The sequence below is a fragment of the Oryctolagus cuniculus genome, chromosome 5 (genome assembly GCF_964237555.1).
Source record: "Oryctolagus cuniculus chromosome 5, mOryCun1.1, whole genome shotgun sequence".
Classification (NCBI taxonomy): Eukaryota; Metazoa; Chordata; class Mammalia; order Lagomorpha; family Leporidae; genus Oryctolagus; species Oryctolagus cuniculus.
This window is the reverse complement of record NC_091436.1, coordinates 80734316-80758895: the sequence shown is the minus strand read 5'-3', so window position 1 is coordinate 80758895 and position 24580 is coordinate 80734316. Positions and strand designations below refer to the sequence as shown.

The 24580-nt window shown below is 39.0% G+C and overlaps 1 long non-coding RNA gene across 1 annotated transcript in view; it reads right to left on the bottom strand.

The window, feature by feature from the left end:
* Positions 1-11651: 11651 nt before the first annotated feature.
* The window catches only part of LOC138849738 (uncharacterized), a 59516-nt gene continuing 46587 nt past the window's right edge, over positions 11652-24580 (bottom strand). Inside the window, exon 3 of the long non-coding RNA XR_011388869.1 lies at positions 11652-12125. This is a non-coding gene — a long non-coding RNA (uncharacterized lncRNA). The remainder of the gene's footprint in view (positions 12126-24580) is intronic.

Genomic DNA, 24580 nt, shown 5'->3' with positions numbered 1-24580 from the left:
GATGCCTGCCTCCTGTACTGGAGTTCCTGGAGTTGAGTTTCTGCTTTAATTCTGATTCCGGTTTCGTGCTAATGTGCACTTTCCTAGGCAGCAGGCTGACTTAACTTCTTGTGTTCCCACCACTCATATGGGAGAAATAGATTGAATTCTTGGCTCTTGGTGTTTGTCTGGTCCAGCCTCAACTACTGAGGATATTTGGGGAGTGAATCAGCAGATGGAAGAATTCTCTGTCTTCTCTGTCTCTCCTCCTTACAAATAATTTTTCAAATTTAAATATATTTAAGAAAATGATAACAGAGGTGTTCTGTTTAACAAATTGAAATCCAAGTATATCCTTCTTAGAAAAGATACTCAATTGGGGCTGATGCTTCATAGTAGGTTAAGCCTCTGCCTATGGTGCCAGCATCCTATATGACTGCCGGTTCAGGTCTTGGCTGCTCCACTTCTGATCCAGCTCCCTGGTAATGCTCCTTGGAAAGCAAGGGAGGGTTGCTCAAGTGCTTGGGCCCCTCCATTTGTGTGGGAGACCTAGAAGGAGAGTCGGGCTCCTGGTTTTTGCTTGGCACAGTCTGGGTTGTTGCAGCCTTTTGGGGAGTGAGCCAGTGGGTGGGAGACCTCTCTCTCTCTCTGTAACTCTGACTTTCAAATAAATAAAATCAATCTTAAAAAAAGAGAAAAAAATAATCAAATTTGTACAAATAAATTTAAACTGCAACAATGACCTATCAAATAGTTGTAAACAATAAAATAACAAAAATCAGAGAAAGCAATGCTATTTTTAGGCACAAAATAAAATTAAATGGGATAAAGATTGGCTAATATTCTGTAAAGTCCCAGCAAATACAAAGTAATCTAGCATGACAGCAGGTAAATCAGTGGTTACCTGGAGAGATAGGCAGGGAAGGAGTCGAAGTAGCTGAGGAAATTTTGAAGGGAAGTGAGTATGTTTATTTTCTGATTCTGATGATAGATTCACATAGTTCTACTTATTCAAACTTAACAAATTGGATACTTCAAACATGGTAGTTTATTATATATTTATTATACTATTTTATTTTTTATAACTTTTATTTAATGAATATAAATTTCCAAAGTACAGCTTATGGATTACAATGGCTCCCCCCAATAACGTCCCTCCCACCCACAACCCTCCCCTTTCCCACTCTCTCTCCCCTTCCATTCACATCAAGATTCATTTTCGATTCTCTTTATATACAGAAGATCAGTTTAGCATACATTAAGTAAAGATTTCAACAGTTTGCTCCCACACAGAAACATAAAGTGAAAAATACTGTTTGAGTACTAGTTATAGCATTAAATCACAATGTATAGCACATTAAGGACAGAGATCCTACATGAGGAGTGAGTGCACAGTGACTCCTGTTGTTGACTTCACAAATTGACACTCTTGTTTATGGCCTCAGTAATCACCCTAGGCTCTTGTCATGAGCTGCCAAAGCTATGGAAGCCCCCTGAGTTCACCGACTCTGATCATATTTAGACAAGGCCATGGTCAAAGTGGAAGTTCTCTCCTCCCTTCAGAGAAAGGTACCTCCTTCTTTGATGACCCATTCCTTCCACTGGGATCTCACTCGCAGAGATCTTTCATTTAGGTGTTTTTGTGTGTGTGTGTTTTTTTTTGTTTGTTTTTGTTTGTTTGTTTGTTTGTTTTTCCCCAGAGTGTCTTGGCTTTCATGCCTGAAATACTCTCATGGGCTTTTCAGCCGGATCCGCATGCCTTAAGGGCTGATTCTGAAGCCAGAGTGCTGTTTAAGATTATACCTTAATAAAGCTGTTGTCCAAGGAAGAGAGAGGACAATGCAAGTTTAAAATTAGTAAAGTGTAGATTAGCAATAAGGTCCAAGGTTAGTCAAGTTGAAATCAATTTCTGACCATCTCCCAGGACACCAAATTTTAAAGACATAGCTTACAAAAATTAAAGGACTTAGTTATATCACAATTGAATATGACAGAAAAATTCAAGTAATCAGGCATTTTTCAGACTCTGAGTTCTACAAATAAAATTATTCAGAGTTATATAATGTCATGTTAAAATCAACTTAACGTGATTAATATTTTATTTAAAGATATACCACCCACTTATAAAATGTTCATGACCTTATAATTTCTCTCAGTGGAGAATATTGAAGAAAATATAGGGAATCATCTCCCAAAATTTCTACCCTCCTACCTTCTTCATTACCCTTTCTCCTGTTGGTTAGGACTTGGACATTTCACTAAAAATAAGGCAAAGGGCTCAACCTGAGTGCCTAGATCTCACGCCCCTCATCTACACATAGACACTGCTTAGTGCAATTCTCCTGTTAATCACCAACATCATCACTTTTCACCCTTTATGTCATACCTACTTTAGATTATTTAAACATAGAACATAAAATAACTGAGTTCCACATTTCACTTTTCCCCTACCAAACAGTTCCCTCTTGTCAGTCTTCTTAGAGCAAACCCCTTGGAAATAATCTTCCATATATTATGTCTCCAATGCCTCTGCTCCCATTCTTAAACACCTCTCAAAATGTTTTCACCCACCTCAGCATGTCAAATAAAATACTGTTAACAATGAAATTTCACTTTTCTGACCCAATTGTAATTTCTCAATGCCTTGAAGTATTCTCCTACATTTTTTTTTTACATTTACTAACTTCAAAGTCCAGGTCTTAAATTTGGGTCTTTAATTTATCTTGAATTGATTTTTATGTATTGTGAGAGGTAGAGATCTAATTTCATTCTTCTACATATATGCAACCAGTTGTACCAGCACCGTTTATTGAAGAGATTATGATTTCTCCAAAGTATGGTCTGGACGCTTTTGTCAAACATTAGTTGGCTGTATTTATGGATTAATTTCTGGACTCTCAATTACGTTCCATTAATCTATATGTTGTTTTTTATGCCAGTTCTATGCTGTTTTAATTGTAATCTTTGTTATATGCTTTGAAGTGATACCTCCAGCTTGATATTTTTCCCTCAGGATTGCTTTGGCTATTTGGGGCCTTTTGTTATTTCATATAAATTTAGTATTGTTTTTTCTACTTCTGTGAAGAATGTCATTGAAATATCTTGTTGTTTTTAAAAGTTTACTTATTTTTAAGGCAGAGTTTTACACACACACACAAACACACAAAGAGAGAGAGAGAGAGAGGAAGAGAGAGAGAGAGGAAGAGAGAGAGGAAGAGAGAGGGAGAGGGAGAGGGAGAGAGTTTGAGAGGGAGAGATTTTTCATCCTTTAGTTAACTCCCCAATGGCCAAGGCTGGGTAGGCCAGGCTGAAGCTAGGAGCCAGGAACTTCAACTGGGTTTCCCAAGTGGATGCAAAAACCCAAGCACTTAGGCCACTTTTGTGAATTTCTGTCTGGATTATCTGCCCATTGATGATATCGTGGTGTTGAAGTCTCCCAATTTTATTAAATGAGAGTCTGTCTCTCCCTTTAGGTCCAATACTATTTGCTGTATACAGCTGGATGTTCTTGTGTTTGGTGCATATATATTTTTGACTGTTGTATCTTCCTGCTGAATTGATCTTTTTATCAATATATAATATCCTTTTGTTTCTTTTTATAGTATTTAATTTAAAGTCTTTTCCTGATTGAGAATATGGATATTCCTGCTCATTTTTGGTTTCCATTTTCCTGGTAAATCTTTTTCCAGCCCTTCACTGTCGATCTATATGTATCTTTATTTGTGAAGTGAATTTCTTGTTGGCAGCATATTTGAGTTCTTAGGGTTTTTTTGGCTAGTGAATTTAATCCATTTACATTTAAGTTTAGTTTTGCTAGATAAGAACTAACACATTTTGTTGACTGATTATTGGTTATACCTGCTCTGTTATGAATTTGGAGATGTCAAGTGTTGTCATGATGTTTACTTCTAATGCAGGCCTCCCATCAGAATCTCCTGGAAAGCTTGTCTGGTGTGGAGAATTCTCTCAGTTTTGTTTATCTGGAAAATACTTATTTCTTCTTCACTTCTAAATGATATCTTTGCTGAGCATAATATTGTTTGTTGGAAGTTTTCTCTTTTATTAAGACCTTCACTATAGCATCCCACTCTCTTCTGGCCTGTTGGGTTTCTGCTGAAAATTCCTCTGTTAGTCTAACTGGGTTGCCTTTATATATAACTTGATGTTTTCAGTTACTGCTTTTACAATTCTCTCCTTATCCTTAACTTTTGACAATTTGGCTACAATTTGCCTTGGAAAGGATCTTTTTTTTTTTTTTTCTTTTGGTTGAGTCTGCTTGGGGTCTTTCAGCTTCGTGTATCTGCATGTCTATGTCTCTTTTAAGACTTGTGAAATTTTGAATTGTTATTTTATTTTGCAAGTTCCCAATGCCTTTTTTATTCTCTTCTACTTCAAGAATACCTATTATATGAATATTTTGCTATTTTATGGTATCCCATATTTCACATATACTTTCTTCATTTTTAAAAATTATTTTATTTTCATCTCTGTCTGATTGGGTGATTTCAAAACTCTTGTTCTTCAGATCAGAAAGTTTTTCCTCCACCTGGTCTATTGTGCTGTGGTAGCTCCTAATAGCACACACACGCACACATACACACACACAATTTTATTGATTAAAGTTTTGATCTCCAAAGTTTGTATTTGGCTGCTCTTAATAATTTCCATCTCCTTAGTGAATTTTTTGTTCACATCAGCTATTCAGTTCCTCATTTCTTTAAGCTTTATATCTGTATTCTCTTGCATTGCATTAAGTTTCCTTACAGCCAATGCTTTGAATTCTAATCATGGCATTTCTTGATGGAATTCATTAAGATAAGTATTTAACTCTGGAGAACTATTTTGTTATTTTGGATGTGTCATGCTACAATGCTTCTTTTTTTTTTTTTTTTTTTTTTAATTTTGACAGGCAGAGTGGACAGTGAGACAGAAAGAGAGAAAGGTCTTCCTTTGCTGTTGGTTCACCCTCCAATGGCCGCCGCTGCCGGTGCGCTGCAGCCGACGCACCGCAGCCGGCTGATCCAAAGGCAGGAGCCAGGTGCTTCTCCTGGTTTCCCATGGGGTACAGGGCCCAAGGACTTGGGCCATCCTCCACTGCACTCCCGGGCCACCGCAGAGAGCTGGCCTGGGAGAGGGGCAACCGGGACAGAATCCGGCGCCCTGACCAGGACTAGAACCCGGTGTGCCGGCACCGCAGGCAGAGGAATAGCCTAGTGAGCTGCAGCGCCAGCCAGCCACAATGCTTCTTAATGTTTTCTCTTTCCCTGCATTGACATCTGCACATCTGGTGTAATAGTCCATTCTTTTTATTGGTCTTATTGGAAAAACAGCTTATGGTTTAGATGGAATACATGGTATACTGGCTTCTTGCTTGGCTTTGGTTGTAGGTGAGCCCAGAAGCGTAAACTCTGAGTGATTTCCTTGCCCTAATCAGTGCTGTCTATAATTGACATGGTGGTCTCATCTGTAGCACTGTGTAGGGATAGAAGTGTGACTTTGGGGTGAGTGTGCTTCCTAATATGTATATCTTCAGTCCTCAGGGAGCTTGGTATCAATTACACTAGAAATTGTGATAGCCAATGCCTCCTTCTTGGTACTGAGGGCCAAAAAGTTGGCTGTTCTTTTGTCGCATTGGCAAGTCTGAATGATGCTAGCACTTGTGGAAACAATGATCTTGGCTCTAGGTCTGTATGAGGTGGATTGGACCTTCCCGATGTTCTGCTAGGAGAGTTCGGCTGGTGCTGCGGCTTATAAAATCAACAACCCTAGTCACAGCACTGGAGAAATGTGAACTGAACACCGCTCCAGTCCTACAAGGTTACTATAAGGTATACAGGAGAGTTTGCATGTGCAGGGATGGTTCCAGTGAAGGAGAATGCAGGAAGGTTCTTCCCTAGGTTGTGCTAGATATATTCCAGTGGGTTTGAAGAAATTAGAAACAATTATTACAGTTTGGTGTTGCAGGATCCATTGTGGTCATTAACTAGATCTCCCAGGGTGGGAGCTAGGTGTTTTTTTTTTTTTTATTTGTTTGTTTGTTGGTTGGTTAGTTGGTTTGGTTTGGTTTTTGTTTTAAAGATCTATTTATTTATTTGAAAGTCAGAGTTACACAGAGAGGAGAGGCAAAGAGAGAGAGAGAGAGAGAGAGAGAGAGAAAGAGAGATCTTTCATGTGCTGGTTCACTCCCCAATTGGCAGCAATGGCCGCAGCTGTGCCAAACAGAAGCCAGGAGCCAGGAGCTTCTTCCAGGTCTCCCATACAGGTGCAGGGATCCAAGGACTTGAGCCGTCTTCTACTGCTTTCCCAGCCATAGCAGAGAGCTAGATCAGAAGCAAAGCAGCTGGAACTCGAACCAGTGCCCATATGGGGTACCAGCAGTGCAAGTGGTGACTTAACCTGCTATGCCACAGTGCCAGCCCCAAGGTGTCTTGAATAGTGGTAGCCACATATCTGAAGTAGAGCAATGAAGATAGAATACTCCAGATACTATGAGTGAGTGTAAATACATCAACAGTCCAGGGTCCACAAGACACAGATGAAACTGCCTCTTGTTCTCAAAAGGCATACAAGGCTTTTGCTGAGGTTAGTCTCCAGGAATCCCAGCACCATGAACTAGGAAGAGTAGAGGAACTTCCTCAGGTCAAGTGCAGATGTGTTATGGGCTGCTGCTGGTCACAGGCCCAAGAAATTGAGGGAAATCCCCCTGGATCACATAGAATGATCACATAGAATGAGAACACAGCTTTGGAGCTTATGCCCAGAACACACACAGTTGAGAGACACAGGGGTCTGTTCTCTGCCACGTAAATTGCCCTTCCTGTGGCTCTGGTGGGGTGGCTTCCGGTAGTTGCAGAACAGACAGCAGCTGCATGACTCCACATTGCCAATTCAGTATGGTGCTTTGGGAAGTGGGGAAAGGTATGGAGACAATGTGGGTTCCTTTTTGGTACAAAGTAGTCACTCAGGCCCTGTTAGCTCCCCAGGCCATAGGGAAAGACAGTGGGGAGACTGAGGAATTCTCCCTATGTTAAAGCTGCCATTGGTTCCACACACTGCAACTCCTCCATACCTTGACTTAGGAAGATGGCATGACTACAGCAACGTGCCTGCCCTCTTTCCTCTCTGTCCCATGAAGTCTGTTCTGTTCTGTTCTGTAACTTTATCACTGAAAATCTCTGTCAGTCAGTAATTGCCCTGGAAATGTGATCCTTTATTTTTCTGGTATCTTTATGTGACTGAGGTCAATTCAATACCTCACTATTCAGCCCTCTTGGATTTAACTCTGCTGGTTTATTTTCATCTTTATAATCTCTAAATGTTGGAGTACGCTGAATCTCTTTTCTTTTTGTAGTGGTAAATTTAATTTTACTTTGAAGGAATTTATTAATATATTAGATTCTCAAGGTCACAGAAAATGCATAATTACTACAATGCAATTCTCATGTCAATATGATATCAATACAAACAGAGCAGATTCAATGTATTTAATAGATACAATTTTATCTACATTTTACATTGTTACTTCCACCAGACTATGTGCTAATGAATTCTTTCTTTTTTTTTTTTTTTTTTTTTATATAGGCAGAGTGGTCAGTGAGAGAGAGAGAGAGAGAGAGAGAGAAAGGTCTTCCTTTACCGTTGGTTCACCCTCCAATGGCCGCCGCGGCCGGCGCGCTGTGGCTGGTGCACCGCACTGATCCGAAGCCAGGAGCCAGGTGCTTATCTTGGTCTCCCAGGATAAGCCCAAGCACTTGGGCCATCCTCCACTGCACTCCCTGGCCACAGCAGAGAGCTGGCCTGGAAGAAGGGCAACCGGGACAGAATCCGGCGCCCTGACCGGGACTAGAACCCGATGTGCTGGCACTGCTAGGTGGAGGATTAGCATATTGAGCAGCAGCGCCGGCCCGCTAATGAATTCTAAACTTAAAATGTTACTCTGAATGAAAGTTTTCTATATTCAATGTCTATTTGAATTGTCTACTTGGATGTTATTTGGAATTACAAATTTAATATATTCAAAATTTCATTCTTGTTACCCCCCCATCATATTACCTAGAATTTCTAAAATTTTCCCCTCTCCACTTTCCTTTAGACTGAAGCATTTGGAATTATTCTTGATTATTTCTTATCTCATATTCTACATCTCATCCTACATGCCTTTTCTTTTTTTGACAGGCAGAGTGGACAGTGAGAGAGAGAGACAGGGAGAAAGGTCTTCCTTTGCCGTTGGTTCACCCTCAAATGGCTGCCGTGGCCGGCATGCTGCAGCCGGCGCATGGCACTGATCTTATGCTGGGAGCCAGGTGCTTCTCCTGGTTTCTCATGTGGGTGTAGGGCCCAAGGACTTGGGCCATCCTCCACTGCACACCCGGGCCATAGCAGAGAGCTGGCCTGGAAGAGGGGCAACTGGACTAGAACCCGGTGTGCCAGCACTGCAGGTGAAGGATTAGCCTATTGAGCCACGGCGCCGGCCTACATGTCTTATCTTTAATTGATATCTATATTTTGTGGACTTCTTTCCATTTGCACTGATACTCTCTGATGAATCTGAATCACTTCTTACCTTGAAAATGGTAACTGAGGCTAGTACTGTGGCATAGTGGGTTTAATCATGGCCTGCAATGCTGGCATCACATTGGGGTGCCAGTTCTAGTCATGACAGCTCTGTTTCCCATCCAGCTCCTTCCTGGTGCACCTGGGAGGGCAGCAGAGGATGGCCTAAGTGCTGGGCCACTGCAACCACATGGGAGACTCAGAAGAATCTCCTGCCCCATGGCTTTGGCCTGACCCAGCCCTGGATCTTGTGGTCATTTGGGGAGTGTACCAGAAGGTGGAAAATCTCTCTCTCCTCCCAATCTGTCTCTCCCCCTCTCTCTGCAATTCTGCTTTTTGTATAATAGATCCGTATTATGTACATATATAGCAACTTAACTGATGTGCCAAATTCAATATTTGTCTGGCTAGAGCTTATTCCCAATACAGCAGATAGTGTGATCATGGTAAAAAGTAAGATTGTATCATCCCCTACTCACAACCCTCCAACAGCTTACCATCTCACTCAGAGTAAAAGGAAAATTCTTACAGTGAGATATGAGCCTTATATTATCCTGCTTCATTTAACACTGCCTTCATCTTCTATTGAACTTGTTGCCAACTCTATTCTGACCTCCTCTCACACACTAATGTTCTCATATGAGAGACTTTGCACTCAATACTACTACTGTATGGAGAATTCTTACTCTAACCCTGCATGGAATAGTTCTCCCACTTCCTGCAGTCAAATTCATATGCCATCTTTCAATGAAGCATTCTCTTGTCATTATTGGAAAACACTTTTGCTACTTTCTAATATTATATAAATGCTTCCATATTCATTTTTTCTTCTTAGCACTACTTTTAGTTAATATTAGTGAGATGATTTCTACATAGATGGAAAAATATGTATATTGATAGATTAGATAGAAAGATTATTTTTCCTTAGGGTCTATGTTGTGGCTTGGTACCTAAAGGCTCAGAAGAGACAAAATAAATTTGTAGATATTTTATGAATCAGCACAGCCATTTTAAAAATATAAATATTATAAATTTTTGTCAATTTTTTTTTCTTTGACAGGCAGAGTGGACAGTGAGAGAGAGAGACAGAGAGAAAGGTCTTCCTTTTTGCCTTTGGTTCACCCTCCAATGGCTGGCGCGGCCGGCGCACCACACTGATCCGATGGCAGGAGCCAAGTGCTTCTCCTGGTCTCCCATGGGGTGCAGGGCCCAAGCACTTGGACCATCCTCCACTGCACTCTCGGGCCACAGCAGAGAGCTGGCCTGGAAGAGGGGCAACCGGGACAGAATCCGGCACCCTGACCGGGACTAGAACCCGGTGTGCCGGCGCCGCAAGGCGGAGGATTTGCCTAGTGAGCCACGGCGCCGGCCTGTCAATTATTTTAAAGAGAGGTTAAGTATTAATACAATCATTTGTAAGAATTTTACTGTGTTTTACTATTTTAATAATCTGAAGTTATTAATATATATTCTATCTGTGTAATAAATACCATATAGAATTTCATTACTTATAAAAATTATATCCTATAACATCACTATGAAACAAGGAACTGATGAACACTGTACTATTTCTTCTAAGAGAAATTTAGAGTAAAGTTTCTGGGAGCCTTTAATCAAGACATTTTTATGAATTGGTCAGTATATAACCTCATTTTATGTGTGTTTCTGTTTAAATGCACTTATTTAACACATATTGTTAATTCATGAATGTTGAACTCATGACCAATAGCACAATGATTCATGCTCGAAAAAGGCTTACCTAACGCAAATTTTCCCATAATGTACAGTACAGCCTACTTGTGTTTAGAAACACCAGACAGCATTTAGCAGTACATTTGGGGACCATTTCAACCAACAAAATTACCAACAAAAAGCCCAAAAATGAGGAAAATGTGGCAGTAAATAGACCACAAAAAGAATGTTTATGTATAGCATAAAAACTGGAATAAGAAGACAGAACACTGTATTGTTCAACCTGGAAACAAGAACACTCAAATTTTTAACATGTCTGAATGATCATAGAGGATCCATAATATTGATTTGGAGGGTACAGATAAATGTAACGAGTAGGCTAATTCACAGATATTGAATCTATGAATAATGAACATTGCATTATTATGAACTAATGAGAAATGTAAAATAATCCTCAACTCTGTTGTTAGTGATGTCGTATTGGTAATTTTGAATTGTTCATGGTACAAGTATATATGGCACAGAAATTGACAAATGCTGGATGAAGTCTTTATTTATTGTTTAGGTTGATTGCATAGACTAGGAAAGTTAGGTTGAATATACTAATGTTAATTACATTGTTATTACACTGTAAATAGCATGAAAAAATAAGACACTCAACTTCTAGTATTTGGAACCTATTGTATAGTCAGCAAAGAAGTCATTCATGTCATTAAGTAGGAATGAATTTCTAACACATGTCTTTGCTGTTGTATTTTCATCTTACTCATCAGTACGGACAAAACTATCAAATAACATTTATATCAAATCTATACTGATTGAATCAACCCTTGGGGCATTCGGATCTGGCTAAAAGGCCCATGAGAGTCTCACAAGCATGGAAAGCCATGACATGGTGGCAAAAACAACCTAAATGAAAGATCCTGGTCAACAAGACAACAGCAGAAGGAACAGGCATTCAAGGAGGGAGACGCCTTTCTCCTAAGGGAGGAAGGAACCTCCGCTGTGATACGGGCTTGACTAAACAAGTTCAGAGTTGGTGAACTCAAGGGGCTTCCATAGCCTAGACAGCTCATGGCAAGAGCCTCGGGTGATCGCTGACATCATAAATAAGAGTGCCAATTGTTAAATCAACAACAGGAGTCACTGGGTACATGCTCCCCATGTAGGATCTCTGTTCTTAATGTGTTTTACTATGAAACTTAAAAACAACACTACTAGTCGAACAATACCCTATACCTGGTGCGGTTGTGTGAGGGCAGCCTGTTGAAATCCTTGCTTAGTATATACTAAGTTGATCTTCAGTATATGAAAGTAATTGAAAATGAAACTCAATGAAGGGCGGGATTGGAGAAGGAGTGGGAGAGGGAAGCACCGCAGGAGGGAGGGAGGTTGGGGGGTGGGAAGCCACAACAATACAAAAGTTGCACTTTGTAAATTCACATTTATTAAATAAAAAAATAATAATAAAAAAAAAACCTACACTGATTTATTCATTTCAGTAGTAGTTTTTTTAACATTGAGTAAGCCATTGATTTGTAAATCAATCAATAACATATGTACACTAAACCTACAAATTTAGATAATCAAGACTACATTGGTGGGGCTGGCACCGTGGCTTACTTGGTTAATCCTCTGCCTGCGGAGCCATCATCCCATAAGGGTGCTGGGTTCTTGTCCTGGTTGGTCCTCTTCAGTCCAGCTTTCTGCTGTGGCCCGGGAAGGCAGTGGAGGATGGCCCAAGTGCTTGGGTCCCTGCACCCGCATGGGAGACCAAGAGGTAGCACCTTGCTCCTGGCTTCAGATAGGTGCAGTGCCGGCTGTAGCGGCCATTTGGGGAGTGAACCGACGGAAGGAAGAACTTTCTCTCTGTCTCTCTCTCTCACTATGTATGACTCTACCTGTAAAATAAAAAAATAAAAAGACTACATTGGTTATCCAGAAGCAGGCAGAATGACTCCATGTACAGAGCTGAATGTTATGTAAACAGCAGTTGTTGCATTGGTATATCTGCATGTACACCATCTATCATCTCATTTTTACAATCAACTCTCAGAATGACTATATACAGTTCTGGTTTGAAGAATTACAAGTTACAAATTAATAAAGCTTTGTTTTATTGAGGACTAAAAGTAAAGTATGTCCAGTCATTTGTTTCCTACCTAGATATGCACTTATGGGTCATGATGTGTGTGGCCTTTGTTTACAAAGTTATACTAACTGACTGTTGATGAACAACTTAATATGTTATCCCTCTTAGTATTTTTTTTGTTTGTTCTACTTAATACTTTTGGTTGAATACTGTAATCAATACACAATTATTCTTAAGTGCTGAAACTTAACTGAAAAGTGATCGCTGTTAAATATAAGAGTGGGAATAAGAGAGGGAAGAGATGTGCAATTTGGGACATGCTCAAGCTGACTTACCTCAAACGGTAGAGTTAGAAACATACCAGGGGATTCCAATTCAATCCCATCAAGGTGGCATGTACCAATGCCATCTCACTAGTCCCAGTGATCAATTTCTGTTCACAATTGATCATAATGATAGGACTAAGAGCCAAAGGGAGCACACAGACAAGACTAGTGTCTGCAAATACTAGCTTATAGAATCAAAAAGGGAGAGAATGATCCAACATGGGAAGTGAGATACACAGCAGACCCATAGAATGGCAGATGTCCTAAACAGCACTCTGGCCTCAGCATCAGCCTTTAAGGCATGCGGATCTGGCTGAAAAGCCCATGAGAGTATTTCAGGCATGGAAAGCCAAGACACTCTGGCAAAAAAAAAAAAAAAAAAAAAAACTAAATGAAAGATCTCTGTGAGTGAGATCCCAGTGGAAAGAACTGGTCATCAAAGAAGGAGGTACCTTTCTCTGAAGGGAGGAAAGAACTTCCACTTTGACCATGGCCTTGTCTAAATATGATCAGAGTCAGTGAACTCAGGGGGCTTCCATAGCCTTGGCAGCTCATGACAAGAGCCTAGGGTGATTACTGAGGCCATAAACAAGAGTGTCCATTTGTTAAGTCAACAACAGGAGTCACTGTGCACTTACTCCTCATGTAGGATCTTTGTCCTTAGTGTGCTGTACATTGAGATTTAATGCTATAACTAGTACTCAAACAGTATTTTTCACTTTATGTTTCTGTGTGGGAGCAAACTGTTGAAATCTTTACTTAATGTATGCTAAACTGATCTCTGTATATAAATAGAAACGAAAATGAATTTTGATGTGAATGGAAGGGGAGAGGGAGTGGATAAGGGGAGGGTTGCAGGTGGGAGGGACGTTATGGGGGGAAGCCATTGTAATCCATATTCTGTACTTTGGAAATTTATATTCATTAAATAAAAGTTAAAAAAATAAAAATAAATAAAAGAAAGCATTAAAAAAAAAGCTTATACTAACAATGCTCTGTTAGTAATTAGTTGCATAAATTACCCCTCAGTTCTAAAACTTATGGTTCAGATGATTTTATTGCCTTCATCTGAATCTGTACAACTATCATATATGGGAGGAAAACTCTGGGATCTTAAGTCAATAGTTATTTTCAATATTTGGTGGAAATTCATACTTAACCATAAATCATAAAGTTAATCTACACAGTTTGAGAGTGATTTTAGAATCCTGTGTTCTGACCCGGTCATTCTTGGAAGGAATGCAGTGAATAACTTCTGCATAACTTAGAAGTTACAACCTTTCTAGCTTTAAAAAAAAGGAATACTTCCATTTACCAAATTTCTGAATTCACTAGCTTCTAAAACTGTTGCTCAGTGAAGATCTGAAACTGAGGCCACTACCAGGGACCATGTAACCCAACCAAGAAAATCATTCAAAGTGTCTCAGAATTCTTTCCAACTTAAGGAAACAAGAGATTTCACTAATTCTGAAAGTGAGTGTGGAAAATGCCTAGCACACCTGCTTACCCAGAACAGTCTCCCAGTTTACTAGGAAGGCTTTTGTCTGTGCATACATGATGGCTATTTTCCTAAGCAACATCATTACCACCTATTCCTTACCACATGGTTACACTGAAAACTGAAGAATAAGTACATTTTTCACTTACTGAGCACAAATATAGCTACCAATGTCATCTGGAAAAGGTATTTCAAGCTCTGAGAGTAGAAAAACTAAGGCTCTGATGGTTTAAGAGTATTCAAAATTAAAATATTAAATCTTTCACAAATATTTCACTCCTTACACAAAGATACTAAATTTACATTTCAATATTCTACTCATATATGCATTTTTAAATCAGATACTTCTCATTTACATTTAGGAGTAAGTGGCAACTGTTTATAAAGTCAAGGGTAAGGATAAATGATGAGCTATAATAGGTATTTAGATATTCAAGATTTAAGTAAAAAATCAGTAAAGGAAAGGGTACCAGGGAATGCTTTGGGGATGTGGATTTTTTAATATAATATTGCAAATTTCATTATTTGTAAACTGTCTCCTATACATCTTTTTTATCGACAGAATCCATACTAACTTTATACATTTATATAGCACACTTACTTTTCCTTCGGAGATCTGAATACTATTCAGCCTTTCGTAGCACACTACTACTTACATTCTACTATCAGTTTAGTCATCCCATTCACTTCGCTATCAGGTTGTCACCTTCCTCAGGGATCTCTTGTTGATGGACCCTTTTAAAATGAACCTGGACTGGTTCCCTCCCATGTGGCCCACATGCAGGCCATGGAAAGCACAGTGTGTGCTCTTTGTTCACTTGGAAAGCCACTCTTTCCCAATGATCTGTTTTCTCCTAGTGAACTGCTACCAGGTTTGTGGACTAGCATTCACTTGAAATCCATGCATAGGAGGGATTCTTCCAAAATTTATAGAAAATGCATGCTGCAAAATCCTAATCATGGATTTCAAAAATATTTTTGTTCTAATCTTTGAACTTCATTTTACACAAGCCTTTGATATCCATAAAAAAGGATAGCAAAATCTAATGTAAAAATATACAACTTCATGGTTCTCAAATTCTGTATGATGATTACTCAGAAATAGGAATCAAGGCATAGTGAGTAGTATGGAATATTTTAGACTTTCAAGGGAAATAAATTAGTACTTGACATATGTGGACATGCATAACTACCAACTGTAGGTTCAGTTTTCTCATAATGTTAAGCTGTATTGGGTTTTTTGACATCATATCTTTTTATCACAGTAATTGTTGTGATAGCAGCAAACAGCAAAATTCAATTTATGTCAGGAAATGAGAGTTGCAGTGTTCATATAATTACAATATTTGAGAAGTTGTGCAGTAGCCAGTATGGAACACTCATCTTGTTAATAACTGTGGCTGTGGAAGAATGGAATAAAAAATGTTGTCAATTTATGTGTATTTTTTTCAATCAGCTTACTAAATGCATATTAAATAGTTTGAAACTAACTAATTAATAAAAAATAGTAGGAGGTACTTCTTTTTTGTTTAGGGGCACTGTGGAAAAAAATCACTGAAAAACTGAGGGAACTGTGAACTGAGAAAATTTATGGATCTTATATACAGAAAAATATATAATCATGCTAAGCCTTTTTTTTTTTACAGGCAGAGTGGACAGTGAGAGGGAGAGACAGAGAGAAGGTCTTCCTTTTGCCGTTGGTTCACCCTCCAATGGCCGCCGCAGCCGGCACACCACGCTGATCCGAAGGCAGGAGCCAGGTACTTATCCTGGTCTCCCATGGGGTGCAGGGCCCAAGCACTTGGGCCATCCTCCACTGCACTCCCCGGCCACAGCAGAGAGCTGGCCTGGAAGAGGGGCAACTGGGACAGAATCCGGTGCCCCGACCGGGACTAGAACCTGGTGTGCCGGCGCCGCAAGGCGGAGGATTAACCTGGTAAGCTGCGGCGCCGGCCGCTAAGCTTATTTTTATAAGAGAAAGCCTAAGCAATAGAAAAACATTAACAGTAAAACTAATATTTGTATATTGAGTGCTTATTATTTAAGATACTTTGTTTAAAGTTTTACATGAATTATTGCATTTATTTATCATAACAATATTTTTATTTTAATCTTAATTGAGATCTAGAGTAATTAATGCCTATATTAATATATTTACAAGGCTACCTGACATATCAATCTAAGTACTTAACTATAGTACAACTCTACATTCAACAAATATGATAACTGTTAACAATAAAGTGTCCTCATTTGATGTCTAAAAAGGTGCTAAAAAGTACTAATAGAAAACTGATGAAATCCATGACGAAATAATTCATAGAAAAAATAATACATAAAAAATCAATACAAAAAAACCCACAGTCTTAATGGTAACACAAAAATTTGAACTAGAACTATAATAAATTCAGCTTCGGCTTCTTAGCACCATAACAGTAGCAACCATACATTTTCACTTCTGTTTGTTATTTCATTTCTGTTTGTTATATCAGGCATCAGTATGTACTTTTCCAAAATAATGAACAGGCTCAAAATTTATTTTCTCTCTAAATAATTCTTGAGTGAGTGTGGATGTCTACTTGAGTTGGCTTTTTTGTACAGTAGAGAATAAACAAACATAACCCTGCCCCTGATGGAGATTAATGTCTATGGATTCCAGCAGGGCTGAGATTCTCTGAATAGGCGTTTTCATATATAGCAATTGGTGTTAGTGTAACTCTATACAGTCTTCTGGAAGACTCTTTGACACAGTATGTGACAAAATTTTCAAGATGGACCAATCAACTAATTTTCCTTTTAGGAATCTTTCCTAAACAAATAATCAGAACAACAGTAAAAGATGATTTTAGGGATTTTTATCACAATATGATTTGCTACAGCCAAATTGAAAGCAGCTGTAGGGTCTGAAATGTGTTAGATCATTCCTTGCCCATCATAAATATCATTACCAGCAATCCTATAACAAAAAAATGGGTTATTTTCTGCAAGGATTTGTTTGCAAAGTAAAGTATTAGTTTGTGGTATTGTGCCTTCTTATACTCTCTGCATCTGGTCTTCATCTTGCTATTTTTCTTTGGATAACTCAGAGCAAGTCCATAACAGATATGATAATTCTGTTCTCCCACTATTCTGACCATATTGTAGACAGTCCTTTTGTACTTCTTCAGTGTACAGGTCAACAACATTAACTATCCAATTAAAATATTTCTTGGTGTATAACATAAAATTCATCATCAAGTACTCCAAAGTATGTTACTATCAGTGCTGAGGATGTTGGAATTACTACAAATTCTTCTCATTCTTAATCTGTTCTAATTTATTTACCAGTGTATATCTCAATGAATTAAATTTTATTTACAGATAACATATTTATTTAATTAAATTTTGTTTTGACATAGGAACTTTCAAACATGAAGTGTTGTAGCATAGCAGGCATAGCTGCTGCCTGCACTGCCAGCATCCCATATGGGTGTCAATTCATGCCCTGGCTGCTCCACTTCCAATCCAGCTCCCTGCTCATGGCATGGGAAAAACAGTCAAGGACAGACCAAGTATTTGGACGCCTGCTACCCACTTGAGACACCTGGAAGAAGCTTCTGCTCCTAGCTACTGATTCTACCTGACCTAGCCTCAGCTGTTGCAGACAGCTGGGGAGTGATCCAAAAGGTGGAAGATTGATCTCTATCTCTCTCTCTCTTCCTCTCTCCATTTCTCGCTTTCTCCCTTTCTCCCTCTCTCCCTCTCCTTCTCCGTCTCCCACTCCTTCTCCCTCTCCCTCTCTTTTGCTCTGTAACTCTGACCTTCAAAAATTCTATAAATCTCTAAAGAAAACAAAGTGAAAATTCAAAGACCCATGGTGAGCTATCCTTTGTTATACTTAGGTTCAGTTAAGCAAGGGTATAAGTGAAGAAATATTATTGTACAAAAAAGGAAAGATTGGGCCAGTGCTATGGCGCAGTGGGTTAATCCTCTGCCTGCGGCGCTGGCATCCCATATGGGTGCCAGTTCTCCTGACTGCGCCTCTTCCAATCCAGCTCTTTGCGGCAGCAGAGGATGGCCGAAATCCTGGCGCCTCTGAACCCATGTGAGAGATCAAAGACAAACACCTGGCTCCTGGCTTTGGACCAGCACAGCTGTGGCTGTTGTGCCGTTTGGGGAGTGTACCAGTGGAAGGAAGACTGTTCTCTCTGTCTCTCCCTCTCACTGTCTATAACTCTACCTCTCAAATAAATAGATAAAATCTTAAAAAAGAAAAGATCTTCTAAATATGATCGGAGTTGGTGAACTCAAAAGGCTTCCATAGCCATGGCAACTCATGACAAGAGCCTCCGGTGATTACTGATGCCATAAACAAGAATGTCAATTTGTTAAGTCAACAACAGGAGTCACTGTGCACTCACTCCTCATGTAGGATCTCTGTCCTTAATGTGCTGTACATTGTGATTTAATGCTGTAGCTAGTACTCAAACAGTATTTTTCACTTTGTGTTTCTACGTAGGTGCAAACTGTTGAAATCTTTACTTAATATATGCTAAACTGATCTTCTGTATATAAAGAGAAACGAAAATGAATTTTGATGTGAATGGAAGGGGAGAAGGTGCGGGAGAGGGGAGGGTTGTGGGTGGGAGGGAAGTTATGGGCAGGGGAAGCCATTGTAATCCATAAGCTGTACTTTGGAAATTTATATTCATTAAATAAAAGTTTAAAAAAATGAAAAAAAAAAAAAGAAAAGATCTAGTGTAATGAACTAGGGGAGGGAAGAGACCTAGCCAGGCCTGTTTAAATTCTTTTGGCCCTCCCTTTGGGACATTGCTTCCCCCGTGGTAGCAGAAGAAATGAGAGTCTCATGGCCTACTATCATACAAGATAGATCAGTGAATTTCTTTATGGGGTACACTTTCTAAGAATTGTGGATGAGAGTTAGAGTAATATTCTTAGGTTTTACAACTGGCTTTGTTAAAAAGGGTTTCTAGTGTCTATGTCCTGCCTTAGTAAATTAGGAATTCTTGTTTCTATGGTTTTCCTTGAGGGAGAAGAGGGAACAGGAGAAGATTAGAAACAGGCTTTGCTTCTAAGTCTACCCATAATGTGCTTCAGTTCAAAGTACTCAGCACAGCACACTGAAGTGCCTCCTATGGGGTATTGTTTTCAAAGCTCCAGCACAATAGTTTGGGGAAGATAAGTGCAATATCAGAATGGACATAATGGAGTTCTTGAGTAGTTCATTCAGAAGAATCCCTGAGCAGGACAAGATCATAGCCCACCAGGCTGAAAATGACAAATCTCCTACTTAAGTCAATTGTGCTGGTAGTAACACATCCTACAGAGAAGAGGTTTGAGGAGAATGAATAACACCAGGAGCTTTTGTGTCATGAGTCCTAGTGGAACTATTGGAGAAAGACACATTTCAAGAATGCCCTAGGCACAGCTTCAGACAGTGAGCTAAGGAAACAGCAGCAAGTCCTCAGGTCAGTCAATTTAACAAAAGAGTGGAGTAAGTAAAAAATAAATCAGGTTCAACACAAAACAAGTGTAGGCCTGGATAAAAGGCACCCTCTCAGGTATTTGTTACTTGTAAAATAGAGCATCTCACATAAGCCTCTCCGTTTGAAACTGAATGAACTCATGCACTGTCATTTCCAAACTGCAATGCATCACTGAAAATACTCTTCCTTTTATTCAAACTAAATTACTAAACCATTCTGATAAGAAATTATAAGAACTGTGTCAGAAGATAAAAGGATATAATGCTATTCATTGTAGAGAGGGTTTCAGGAATATCTTACACAAATTTAGCTGGATGTGGAGAATAAAGAGACAAAATGTTTACTAAAAGGAATTGCTCTCCCATACATCTATCCACAAATAGGTTGGGGTTTTATTTCAGAGGGGAAAAAAATCACTGAGGCCATGAATAACTAGAAATCAGTACTCAAGATAAGGAAATCAGATACTGTCATACAGTTGTAGTAGAGTAGAATATAAAACAGAGGAATAATTTCCAATCTTGAATTATAGATTTCATCTAGAATAATGGGATTCCTTTGAAGGTAAAAATCTGACTTAGGAATTGTGATTCCATTTCTCTGAAGCATTTTTTTCTGTATGTTACAGTGGCTTGAAATAATTTTTCTTCTCTTTTTTCTAATCAGAACTTCCTAAAAATATTTTTATTATTGAAAAGAAAATATTTCTACCACATATAATTCATTAAAACTCTTCTCTATGGCTGCCTTTCACCCAGAATTGTTTTTCTGGCCATTTCCTTTTTGCTTTTATTGTTTAATGTGTTCATTTAAAATTTTATTTGTTTATTTATTTTCGAAAGCAAAGTGACAGAGAAAGAGGGAGAGAGAGACAGAGATCTTCCATCTACTGCTTCGGTCCCCAAATTCCCCAGACCCTGTGTCAGTTCAGGTTGGGTCTGACTGAAGCCAGGAGCCAGAAATTCCATCTGAGTCTCCCACAGAAGCAGAAGAACCCATGCGCTTGGACCATCACCTATTGCTTTCTAGGGACGTTAGCAGGAGGCTGGATCTGAAGCAAAGATGAAACTCAATCCCAGCCATTTCAATACCAAATGAGGGGATTTCAAGTGGTGGCTTAACCAACTATGCCACAAAGCCTGACCCTCTTTTTTAATATTTAAATGTACTTATTTCTTGTATATACCTCCCTGACTCTTATCTCCCTTGCTTCTGGTACTTTACTAAATAGTCTATTTTTAAATTTGTTTCCAAATCTAAATGTTTATAATAAATTTTCTTTACCTAAATTCAACAGAATACCTTAACTGAATGTTCTCTTGGGTATTACATCTGTTTCGAAACAATGAATCTCAAGCAGAAGAGTTTTGGAACCACTTTAATTGTAGAAAAATACATTTTGTGTTGCTTTTACACTATTTGATTTTTCTTCAACCTTTTATTTAAACAGAAACCTTTAAGTTTTATGACTAAAACTATTTTGGGAGGAAGTTACAATCAAATGGGATTAGATGCAATTTATTTTATTTTTTTTTTATCTTTTATTTAATGAATATAAATTTCCAAAGTACGACTCATGGGTTACAATGGCTTCCCCCCCAATACCGTCCCTCCCACCAACAACCCTCCCCTTTCCCACTCCCTCTCCCCTTCCATTCACATCAAGATTCATTTTCGATTATCTTAATATACAGAAGATCAGCTTAGTATACCTTAAGTAAGTATTTCAACAGTTTGCTCCCACACAGAAACATAAAGTGAAAAATAATAGATGATTTTTTTTTAAATGATGATGAAATCAGATCAGACCTATTGTCATGTTTAATCCCAGTGAGAGTCAAGTTGGGAATTGAAAATTTCTTTTTTTTTTTTTTTTTTTTTTTACAGAAGATCAGTTTAGTGTACATTAAGTAAAGATTTCAGTCGTTTGCACCCCCATAGAAACACAAAGTGAAATATACTGTTTGAGTACTCGTTATAGCATTAAGCCTCAGTGTACAGCACGTTAAGGACAGAGATCCTACATGAGGAGTAAGTGCACAGTGACTCCTGTTGTTGACTTTACCAATTGACACTCCTGTTTATGGCATCAGTAATCTCCCTATGCACCAGTTATGAGTTTCCAAGGCTATGGAAGCCCCTTGAGTTCTCCGACTCTTATCTTGTTTAGACACGGTCATAGTCAAAGTGGAGGTTCTCTCCTCCCTTCAGAGAAAGGCCCCTCCCTCTTTGAAGACCTGTTCTTTCCACTGGGATCTCACTCACAGAGATCTTTTTGCCAGAGTGTCTTGGCTTTCCATGCCTGAAATACTCTCATGGGCTTTTCAGCCAGATCCGAGTGCCTTTAGGGCTGATTCTGAGGCCAGAGTGCTATTTAGGACATCCGCCATTCTATGAGTCTGCTGAGTATCTCACTTCCCATGTTGGATCACTCTCCCCTTTATTTATTCTATCGGTTGGTGTTAGCAGATACTAGACTTGTTTATGTGCTCCCTTTGACTCTTAGTCCTTTCATTATGATCAATTGTGAACTGAAATTGATCACTTGGAGTAGTGAGATGGCATTGGCACATGCCACCTTGATGGGATTGAATTGGAATCCCCTGGTATGTTTCCAACTCTACCAATTGGGGCAAGTCAGCCCGAGCATGTCCCAAATTATACATCTCTTCCCTCTCTTATTCCCACTCTTATGTTTAACAGGGATCACATTTCAGTTAATTTTCAACACTTAAGAATAACTGTGTGATAATTACAGAATTAAACCAGTCATATTAAGTAGAACAGACAAAAAAAAATACTATGAGGGATAATGTATTAAGTTGTCCATTAGCAGTCAGAGCTATGCTGATCAAGTCACCATTTCTCATAGTGTCCATTTCACTTCAGGAGGTTTCCTTTTTGGTGTTGAGTCAGTTGTCACCGATCAGGGAGAACATATGGTATTTGTCCCTTTGGGACTGGCTTATTTCACTCAGCATGATGTGTTCCAGATTCCTCCATTTTGTTGCAAATGACTGGATTTCGTTGTTTCTTACTGCGGTATAGTACTCTAAAGAATACATATCCCATAATTTCTTTATCCAGTCTACCGTTGATGGGCATTTAGGTTGGTTCCAGGTCTTGGCTATTGTGAATTGTGCTGCAATAAACATTAGGGTGCAGACCGCATTTTTGTTTATCAATTTAAACTCCTTTGGGTAAATTCCAAGGAGTGGGATGGCTGGGTCGAATGGTAGGGTTATCTTCAGGTTTCTGAGGTATCTCCAGACTGACTTCCATAGTGGCTTGACCAGTTTGCATTCCCACCAACAGTGGGTTAGTGTCCCTTTTTCCCCACATCCTCGCCAGCATCTGTTGTTGGTAGATTTCTGTATGTGAGCCATTCTAACCGGGGTGAGGTGAAACCTCATTGTGGTTTTGATTTGCATTTCCCTGATTGCTAGTGACCTTGAACATTTTTTCATGTGCCTGTTGGCCATTTGGATTTCCTCTTTTGAAAAATGTCTATTGAAGTCCTTGGCCCATCTCTTAAGTGGGTTGTTGGTTTTGTTTTTGTGGAGTTTCTTGATCTCTTTGTAGATTCTGGTTATTAACCCTTTATCTGTTGCATAGTTTGCAAATATTTTTTCCCATTCTGTCGGTTGTCTCTTCACTCTCCTGACTGTTTCTTTTGCAGTACAGAAACTTCTCAATTTGATGCAATCCCAATAGTTGATTTTGGCTTTGACTGTCTGTGCCTCCCGGGTCTTTTCCAGAAATTCTTTGCCTGTGCCAATATCTTGAAGGGTTTCTCCAATGTTCTCTAATAACTTAATGGTGTCAGGACGAAGATTTAGGTCTTTAATCCACGTTGAGTGGATTTTTGTGTAAGGTGTAAGGTAGGGGTCTTGCTTCATGCTTCTGCACGTGGAAATCCAGTTTTCCCAGCACCATTTATTGAATAGAATGTCCTTGCTCCAGGAATTAGTTTTAGATCCTTGATCAAATATAAGTTGGCTGTAGATGTTTGGGTTGATTTCTGGTGTTTCAATTCTGTTCCATTGGTCTATCCATCTGTTTCTGTACCAGTACCATGCTGTTTTGATTACAACTGCCATGTAGTATGTCCTGAAGTCTGGTATTGTGATGCCTCCGGCTTTGTTTTTGTTGTACAAGATTGCTTTAGCTATTCGAGGTCTCTTGTGCCTCCATATGAATTTCAGCATCATTTTTTCTAGATCTGCGAAGAATGTCTTTGGTATCTTGATTGGGATTGCATTGAATCTATAAATTGCTTTTGGGAGAATGGACATTTTGATGATGTTGATTCTTCCAATCCATGAGCATGGAAGATTTTTCCATTTTTTGGTATCCTCTTCTATTTCTTTCTTTAAGGTTTTGTAATTTTCATCGTAGAGATCTTTAACGTCCTTGGTTAAGTTTATTCCAAGGTATTTGATTGTTTTTGTAGCTATTGTGAATGGGATTGACCTTAGCAGCTCTTTCTCAGTCATGGCATTGCTTGTGTATACAAAGGCTGTTGATTTTTGTGCATTGATTTTATATCCTGCCATTTTGCCAAACTCCTCTATGAGTTCCAATAGTCTCTTAGTAGAGTTCTTTGGATCCTCTAAGTACAGAATCATATCGTCTGCAAAGAGGGATAGTTTGACTTCTTCCTTCTTGATTTGTATTCCTTTGATTTCTTTTTCTTGTCTGATGGCTCTGGCTAAAACTTCCAGAACTATGTTAAATAGCAGTGGTGAGAGTGGGCATCCCTGCCTGGTGCCAGATTTCAGTGGAAATGCTTCCAACTTTTCCCCATTCAATAGGATGCTGGCTGTGGGTTTTTTATAAATTGCTTTGATTATATTGAGGAATGTTCCTTCTATACCCAATTTGCTTAGAGTTTTCATCATGAAAGGGTGTTGAATTTTATCAAATGCTTTCTCTGCATCAATTGAGATAATCATAT